We start from the raw sequence: 9,292 nt of genomic DNA, 5'->3' as shown, positions 1-9,292 counted from the left end.
ATGGCAATCAGAGAAGAGAAATAAATAAAAGAAATACAAACTGGAAAAGAAGAAGTAAAACTATCACTGTTGGCAGATGACATAATACTATATATAGAAAATTCTAAAAAGCCTCCCAGAATACTACTAAGCTCACCAATGAATTTAACAAAGTTGCAGGATACAAAATTAATACCAGAAATCTCCTGCGTTATTATACACTAACACAAAAGATCAGAAAAAGAAGATAAGGAAATAATCCCATTTACCATAGCATCAAAGAGAACAAAATACCTCAGAATGAATCCACCAAGGAGGCAAAAGACCTGTACTCTGAAAACTATAAGATACAGATGAAAGAAGTCAAAGACGATACAGATAGATATATCTATCATGTTCTTGGATTGGGAGCATCAGTATTGTCAAAATGACTATACTACCCAAAACAATCTGCAGATTCAATGCAATCAATCCCTATCAAATCATCAATAGCACTTTTCACAGAATTAGAACAAAAAATTTTACAATTTATATGGCGACACAAAAGACACTGAAGAGCCAAAGCAATTTTGAGAAAAGAAAACAGAGCTTGAGGAACCAAGCTCCCTGACTTCAGACTATACTACAAAGCTACAGTAACCAAGACAGTATGATGCTGGCACAAAAACAGAAATATAAATCAATGGAACCATCACCTAATCTATGACAAAGGAGGCAAGAATATACAATGGAGAAAAGACAGCATTAAATAAGTGGCTCTGGGGAAACTAGACAGCTACATGTAAAAGAATGAAATTAGAGCATTCTCTAACACCACATAAAAAATAAATTGAAAATAAAGACCAAAATGCAAGATTGGACACTATAAAATTCTAACAGGAAAAGATAGGCAAAACACTCTGACATAAATCACAGCAATATCTTTTTTGATCCACCTCTCAGAGGAATAAAAATAAAAACAAAATAAACAAATGGGACTGAATTAAACTTTAAAGCTTTTGCACAGCAAAGGAAACCATAAATAAAACAAAAAGACAGCCCATAGAATGGGAGAAAATATTCATAAACAAAGCAACTGACAAAGAATTCATCTCCAAAACATGCAAACAGCTCATACAGCTCAATATCAAAATAAACAATACCAACCTAGAGGGGTGGGATGGGGAGGGAGGTTCAAAAGGGAGGGGATATATGTATACCTATGGCTGATTCATGTTGAGCTTTGACAAAAAACAGCAAAATTCTATAAAGCTACTATTCTTCAATAAAAAATAAATAACTTAAAAATAAACAAATAAATAAACAACTCAATCAAAAATGGGCAGAAAAATCTAAATAGACATTTCTCTAAAGAAGACATACAGATGGCCAACAGGCACATGAAAAGATGCTCAACATCATCAATTATTAGAGAAATGCAAATCAAAACTACAATGAGATATCACCCCACACTGGTCAGAATGGCCATCATCAAAAAATCTACCAACAATAAATGCTGGAAAGAGTGTGGAGAAAAGGGAACTCTCCTTTACTTAGGGAATGTAAATCAATAAGCAACTATATAGAACTGTATGGAGACTCCTTAAAAAACTAAAAATAGAGCCATCTATTTTATGATCCAGCCATCCCACTCCTGGGCATGTATTCAAAGAAAAATATAATTCAAAAAGATCCATGCGCCACAATGTTCCCTGAAGCACTATTTGCAATGTCAGGATATAGAAGCAACCTAAATGGACACCAGAAGAGGAACAGGTAAAGGAGATATGGCACATACATACAACGGAAAATTACTCCACCCTTAAAAACATATCGATAATGCCACTTTCAGCAACATGGATAGACGCAGAGATTTCCATACTGAGTGAGGAAAGTCAGACAGAGAGACAAATATCACATGATACCATTTATATATGGAAATGACCTCTTTTAAAAGGGTACAAATGAACCTATTTACAAAACTGAAATGGAGTCATAAGTGTGGAAAACACATTTATGCTTGCCAAGGGAGAAAGGAGAGAGAGAAACTGGGAGACTGGGATTGACAAGTATACACCGCTGCTGCTGCTGCTGAGTCGCTTCAGTCGTGTCCGACTCTGTGCAACCCCATAGACGGGCAGCCCACCAGGCTCCCCCGTCCCTGGGATTCTCCAGGCAAGAACACTGGACTGGGTTGCCATTTCCTTCTCCAATGCATGAAAGTGAAAAGTGAAAGTGAAGTCGCTCAGTCCTGTCCAACTCTTAGCGACCCCATGGACTGCAGCCTACCAGGCTCCTCTGTCCATGGGATTTTCCAGGCAAGGGTACTGGAGTGGGGTGCCATCTCCTTCTCGGCATACATATACTACTACATGAAAAAGATGTAAGCCCACTATATAGCACAGGGTACTCAATCCTCTGTTATGACCTATATGAGAATAGAATCTAGGAAAGAGTGGGTATGTGTATAACTGATTCACTTTGCTGTACAGCAGAAACTAATACAACACTGTAAATCAACTATACACTAATAAAAGTTAATTTCAAAAAATCCTAAAAGAAAGAGCAGGAAGAAGCAATTGCCAAGAAATAAGTAAATCATGCAATCAAAAACATAATAAAATCAACACAACACTTCTTACCAAGGTATCAATAAACACTGAGGATTTTAGGAATGTTTTGAGTATTCAGAGATGACAAAAACTAGACATTTCTACAAATAGTAATATCCTGAAGCAAGGAAAGGACCAATCCCAACTGAGAGGGAACTTGAGATAGAATGAAACATGTGAAGGAGTATTTTGGTACTTGGACAAAGCCATTTTAGAGAGAATTCAAACTGGAAGAGCAACCGCTCTCTTGGCATAATAAACAAAAGGATGCTTATCGTTCACTCAGATGCACAGTAAATGGATATTAGTATGCTATTTTTGGTATTCATGGTCTTTATATTTAATGTATGCTTAATTAATCACACAGTAAATATACTATCACTCATTTGTATACAGGGCTGGGGACTGGGCTTTCTCATTTCACCATAAGGCTTCAAATTAAAAATCTCTCAGAGATAATCATAAATATACACAAAAAGACATATATCAAACAGATTATTACTCATAAGTACAGCCACAGTCCTGGCATCATGGTCAGCAATTATTTCATGTATTTACTTTGTGCTGGCACACTGGAAAGAACTTGGGCAATATACATCAAGAACCTTAAAATGTTTATAAACTTTGACCTAGTGTTTTTTTTCAGACAATATATCCTCAAAACAAATAAAATACAACAAAAGCTTAATGTTCATATTATAGAATGCTTAGGAAATCATGGTGTCCTCATAAACTGGGATGTACTGAGTAACATGTTAGATGGTACTGATCAAATCTATCAATACTAGAGGAGGGATTGTTAGAAACAAGTATCATTAGAAACAAGTTCTCAGTAAATTCAGGATAGAATATACTGATAAATGCAAATTTGTGAAAATCAGATGAAAGAGGAAGAGAAATGCTGCAAAATTTTTACATTTTATTAACAGTACCGCAGTGAAGTCCCACAAGACCTCTGCAGGAGCAGATAACCTGGCAGGGCTAAAGTGTCTGCAAAAATCGAATAGAATATGCATCTCTTTCTGTTATCCTAAGATTGGGCCCTCCTTATACTAAAACCATTTTGAAAAGTCCATATGTAAATGAAGTTATTACTAACTAGGAGTGAAGCAGTATTTTCTAGTTATCTCTACTTTAGGGAGAGTTCTGGGAGGAACTTCCTGAACTAGTGAAGTGAAAGGTTCTAAATGACACAGCGAATGAATTGGGGTTTATGTATCAAGGATTTTGCTGTAGCTGAGTGCTCCAGAACGACTCAGGCATGGCAGATCCATTGTTACTAAAGCTGACTTGGTAATAACCCATATAAATAAACAAATAAGAGTTTTGTGCATTCATCAAATGCATTCTACCTGTCTGCATCAATATTAGAAGGAGCCTTTAGCTGGAAAAAGGCAAAGCTCACTCTCATGGCAGCCTGGGTAAACTGGCTTAGGAGTGGATCGACTGCGGCTGCCTGCTGTTTAGATTCCTCACCCAATTGCTTGCTAAAATTCAGAAGGGCCGACTCCACTCAAAATCAACACCACCGTTTTCTAGCCATTCTATAATATGAATATTAAGTGGGTATTAGGCACTAAGCCAGGAGCCAACAGAATACTATACAAGCATTAAACATGTTCATGAAGAATTTGTATTAAAACTGGAAAATTATTCTATAAAAAGCAGGATAAATTTATATATTCAATATAACCTCAAAATGCACAAATTAGGAACAGAAAAAAAGTATTACCAAGAGTTCTCTTTGGTGGTGGCAATATAAAGGATATTTATTTTCTTAATTCATATCAGAAAATTTTTTCTATGAAGAGCACACATTCTTTTATAAATAAAGGGTGAGGAGAGTGGATAAGAGGTAAGCAGTTCATTTTAACAAGGTCCACTTCTTTCTGAGTATGCTTCCTACTATTAAAGATCAAATTAATTGAGGTCCACAACAGAGAAAATAATTTAAAAATTTGTGAATTGTGTTTCAGCTTACACTTCAAGCTCCAAATGCCTAATCAATGCTATTAAAATTAGGTTTTTATGAAAAGTAAGCAAAAAATTAATTTGAAATTTATATTATTATTTTCCTTGATACAAATGTTTCCTGAGTCATAGGAAACTGAGATGGTGTAAGCTTTTCTTCTTCCTCTATCCTTTCTCAGTGCAAACCTTCATTTTAAATGGAATACATGACATATTAGTAATCTAAGCTTTCATTCATAAACTGGAAAGATGCTGCCACCTACCCTTCCTATGTCCCACTGCTATCCAGCAAATAAAAACACTGAGGAGCTGAGAATGACCACCACGGACCTAAGCACCTAGAATATGGATTTGTGCTCCAGATTCCACACTTTCTCTGACAACTTGGAATGACAAACTACTGAGATTTATATGTTCCTGAAACGTAAGTTGCTGTAGTTCTGCTATTTCTTTCATAAACCAAAAGATGCTTAATAAATAGACCTAATTCACTTTATCTATGAGTAACCAAGTCATCAGATGTAGGACTCTTATCTGTGTAGGAGCATAGGGCATACCATGCCAACCTGTCTCTTTCCACATCCCTAAATTGGAGAGTTAAGCTATTCATCCATTATCACTTTGCCCTGAGGGTTGCTCACTGACTGCTTTCTTTGCAATGTCCTAAAAATCACCTAGTTACAATAGGATTCTGAGATCATTCACCTTTCCCCGTGGCTCAGATGATAAAGAATCCACCTGTAAATCAGGAGACCTAGGTTCAATCCAGGGTTGGGAAGATCCCCTGGAGAAGGGAATGGCAACCCACTCCAGTATTATTACCTGGAGAATCCCCAAGGACAGAGAAGCCTGGTGGGCTCACAGTTCACTGGGTCACAAAGAGTCTGCCACAACTGAAGTGACTAAGCACAGCACTGAGATCATTAACGTATATCACTCCTAACTCCTAAACTCCCTCTAACAAGTTGTGACATACAGATCATGAAAAATCTCTCTGTGCAGGGGGACTGACGAGAAGCAACTTTGGTCAACCACTGCTTCTAACCTGGATCAAAGCTAAGGTTAGCTGGTAAAGTCAAAAACCCTAAAAACATAAGTGATTAATTATTAAATCTCTAATTTTGTATCATATCTCCAGAAAGGTCTGAGTGTGGAAAAAAAAATTATAGGATCAAAAACATTGATTTGAAGACCTGAAATAAGACAATTTCTGAGACAAAACAAATCCTAAGAAGCAGAAACTGAAGAGACATCAGTTTTGCCCAAACCTCTATAGCAACGTAGAATTTTAAATGAGATCTGTACTATTAAAACGGCTAAAAAAGAGAACACTCTTACATAATTAGTTTTGTGCAATGATGTCTCTACTATTTGTTTCTCTGAAAATTTTACTTCTGACATTTCTCTACAGTTACCCATATTCCCTCCATATTCAGTTATCTAATCTAGTGCCAAATTTTCCCTTGCTAGTTTACGCCACTCCCAGGAGATGAAATGGAGAACTTGGAAAATTTTACCCCAATCTTCTACTGCAGATTTCAGCAGCAGTTGAGTAAGACCCAGGAAGAAGGAATAAAATATCACTCTTAGCCTATAAGATACTGAGGGAATATCACATTATATCAGGACTGCCCTATCTTCATATCCCTGGAACCTGAAAACCATCCTAGGCAGTTAACCTTAAAATGTTCTTCTGTATTTCCTTAACATCTTCCTAATTCTTTTCGAACTTCCTTTTATTCATTGCAAAGAAACCTCCCGTAAGCTTTCCTTATTGGAATGCAACATTGATTTAGGGAAAATAAAAGCCTCAACTAATTTATAGCAAAGATTTTAGACTTGACTTTTCCCCTCAAGAAGCTTTATTAGCCTGTAAAACATAACCAAAAGCCTTAAAAGAATCTAAAACCACCTAATCATAAAAGATTTTGTATTGGCACATTCTGGGAGTCTTGTTTATCCCACAAATAGAGCCATTCATTATGTGCTTTTGTTTCCCAGCATCTCATTAACTCATCTTGCACAGCATATCTAAAATAGTCTCTTCTGCTTTTTCTTTACAATTCAGAATTATCTTTGAAAATGGTTTTCAAATACATCAGGGCTCCACCACATTTCAAGATCAAACAGAAATATTGAAAATGTAAACACAGTCCCAGGGAGTGCCAGGAGAATATTTTCTGTCCTTCATTCATCAATACACTGTGCTACACAAGATAAAATATAGTTTATACTACCACCTACCTGAGGAGAAAGGGCACACACAAAGCAAGAGTAAGCAATACAAATAGCATCTACTAAAGCCCAAAGGTTGACAATGACAGTGTACAATGTATATTATAGTGTCTTTGTTGTGATTCAGTCCTAAGTCATGTCCGACTCTTTGCGACCCCATAAACAGCAGCACGCAGGGCTTCCCTGTCCACTATCTCCCAGGGTTTGCTCAAACTCATGTCCATTGAATCAGTCATGCATTCCAAACATCTCATCTTCTGTTGACCTCTTTGCCTCCTGCCTCAATCTTTCCCACCTTCAGGGTCTTTTCCAATGAGTCAGCTCTTCAAATCAGGTGTCCAAAGTTATTATTGTGTATAATACTATATATTATAGTGTACAATACAAAGTTATTATAGTGTATAACATATAGTATATACTGTATATTATAGTGTACAATATTGGTGTTTGGAGATTAGGAAAAATTAAGTATTGAGTTCTAAAAAGTAGGTTTCCAGAAAATAGATGTACCTCAAGATAGCTAATATGTAGACAGAGTGACTCAAAACATAGAGACCAATGTGTGTTTGTGGAACCCTGAGAGTTTTTTTGATGTGTTTGAACTGTGGTGTTGGAGAAGACTCTTGAGGGTCCCTTAGACTGCAAGGAGATCCAACCAGTCCATTCTGAAGGAGATCAGCCCTGGGATTTCTTTGGAAGGAATGATGATAAAGCTGAAACTCCAGTACTTTGGCCACCTCATGCGAAGAGTTGACTCATTGGAAAAGACTCTGATGGTGGGAGGGATTGGGGGCAGGAGGAGAAGGGGACGACAGAGGATGAGATGGCTGGATGGCATCACGGACTCGATGGACGTGAGTCTGAGTGAACTCCGGGAGATGGTGATGGACAGGGAGGCCTGGCGTGCTGCAATTCGTGGGGTCGCAAAGAGTCGGACACAACTGAGCGACTGAACTGAACTGAACTGAACTGAGAGGTTTTTGTTCAGAACCAAGGGTACTTGGGAAAGTCTTGGAATACCTTGAAACAGATAAATGCAAAAATGGAAAGCACAGTATACCCATTATATTACTGTATAACAAATTATCCTAAAATTTAATGGCTTAAAACAACCATTTTGTTTTTCTCATGAATTTGGTATATCAAAAATTTAGAAAGAATAAATTAGGAATGTTTATGTCAATATGTGCTCCATATTGACACTAGCCTCACCTGGGAAGACTTGAAGTCTACAAACTATGGCCATAAAAAGGCTCATTCACTCTCATTCTTCTAGGCTAGGATGACTTAAAGATGAGGACTGCTGCCAAGACACCTGCATGTGGCCTCTCCATATGACCTTGCTTCCTCACAATATGGCAGCCCCAGAGTAGTCAGAGCTCTTACATGGCAGCAGCTCAGGGTTCCAAACAGTGGTGTCACAGGAAAGAAGCTACATCATCTATCGGTCCAGTTCTGGAAATCACAGTGTGATTCCCATCATACTCTTTGTCAAAGCAGTCACAAGCCTATATAGATTTAAAGAGTGATATCGTAGAACCCACCTCTCAAAAGGTAAAGTGTTAAAGAATTTTGAGGTCATGTTTCAATATCAACAAAAACAGGTTTCCTGAGTATCTTTTCTGACAGCATCTAAAATACTTTACAATTTCACAAATTCCCATTGATATACAAGAAAGGAAAAAGAGTAGAAATTTTGTGTCCAAGGCTGGGATTACCATATGTCTCAGTTCTCCCAGGAACAGTCTCCGTTTACACACATCCCAAAGTAATGATTAATTGCCCCCCCCTTTCACTCTTAAAAGTGCCCAGTTTAATAAGTTACATGATAATCTTATTTGATGTTCAGTTCAGTTCAGTTCAGTCACTCAGTTGTGTCTGACTCTGCAACCCCATGAATCGGAGCACGCCAGGCCTCCCTGTCCATCACCAACTCCCGGAGTTCACTCAGATTCACATCCATCGAGTCCATGATGCCATCCATCCATCTCATCCTCTGTCGTCCCCTTCTTCTCCTGCCCCCAATCCCTCCCACCATCAGAGTCTTGTCCAATGAGTCAACTGTTCGCATGAGGTGTCCAAAGCACTGGAGCTTCAGCTTTAGCATCATTCCTTCCAAAGAAATCCCAGGGTTGATCTCCTTCAGAATGGACTGGTTGGATCTCCTTGCAGTCCAAAGGACTCTCAAGAGTCTTCTCCAACACCACAGTTCAAAAGCATCAATTCTTTGGCACAAGTTCCTATAATTCAAAGGCCATGACTATACATACAAAGTAAAATTCATATCCTTGTTTCTCAAAAAAAAAAACTCTTTAAAATATCCAGGTTATTTACATGAATATTCCAAATGCACTTGCTTTTTGAACAACATGCAAGTTACTTTACCAGTATGTGAGGATACCAACCAGAAGCTGATAAGAATGAGGTCATACCAGGACCACGTAATTCTAAGGCTCTCTGCTAATCCAGGTCCCACAACAGAGAACAAGACAGGGTATACACCCAGTTTTGTTTGT

The sequence above is a fragment of the Ovis aries genome, chromosome 7 (genome assembly GCF_016772045.2).
Source record: "Ovis aries strain OAR_USU_Benz2616 breed Rambouillet chromosome 7, ARS-UI_Ramb_v3.0, whole genome shotgun sequence".
NCBI lineage: Eukaryota > Metazoa > Chordata > Mammalia > Artiodactyla > Bovidae > Ovis > Ovis aries.
The sequence above is the reverse complement of the archived record's forward strand: the minus strand, read 5'-3'. Positions refer to the sequence as shown.